Source organism: Penaeus monodon, chromosome 30 (genome assembly GCF_015228065.2).
Source record: "Penaeus monodon isolate SGIC_2016 chromosome 30, NSTDA_Pmon_1, whole genome shotgun sequence".
Taxonomy (NCBI): Eukaryota; Metazoa; Arthropoda; class Malacostraca; order Decapoda; family Penaeidae; genus Penaeus; species Penaeus monodon.
In genome coordinates, this window is record NC_051415.1 from 19,481,392 (window position 1) to 19,482,085 (window position 694).

The window sequence follows — 694 nt, forward strand, 5'->3', positions numbered from 1 at the left end:
GCAATTACTAGGCATATATGTCGTTTATTGTGGGTTGAAGATTAGACTTCAATGTTGTCTCTGGTGTCCACAGTTTTTTCAGAACTAGATTGTACTTTATTAGTGGTAATAGCTTAATGTATATGTATTTTCTTCGTGTATGTTATGTAGATGGAGGTTCGCTATAATTACAGCTTAGGCTATGTGTATATGATCTAAGATATTTATTATGTGGAATTGATAGTTCTGTGACTTCTTATGATATGGGTGCTGCAGATTAAAATTATTAAGTTATTTTCTATGTAGATTTAGTAAAGAGCAGCTGAAAGCTGGATCTACCCTTTCTCATCAAAAGCAGGACTGTATATGGTTTGTTGATCTCCCTGACAGTTTATTGTAAAATTAAGGAACCAACCCAGGTCTTATCCTGTCATATATTAAATAGAAGATTGTTGGTCATTGCTGTAGCCATGACAGCTACAGTGAATATATTACTTGCTTTATCATGAGATTTGTGTTATAAATATCATTAATGTGATAAAGACACCAACAGGACATTTTTCATAATTATATTGGTTGACCTGTGAGGAATGGCTTACTATCTGAAGTCAAACATAATGATGAGACATTGTCAAACAATCAGTGTTTCCTCTGTTTTCTTCACTCTAGCAAAGGCCAACAAATATCTCTTATATATTTCCTACATATTTTTTAG

General features: G+C 32.9%; 1 protein-coding gene across 1 annotated transcript in view; it reads left to right on the forward strand.

The window, feature by feature from the left end:
- LOC119592607 (spermine oxidase-like) overlaps positions 1-694 on the forward strand; it is a 10,906-nt gene that overhangs the window by 671 nt on the left and 9,541 nt on the right. The gene's annotated exons all lie outside the window — the stretch shown is intronic.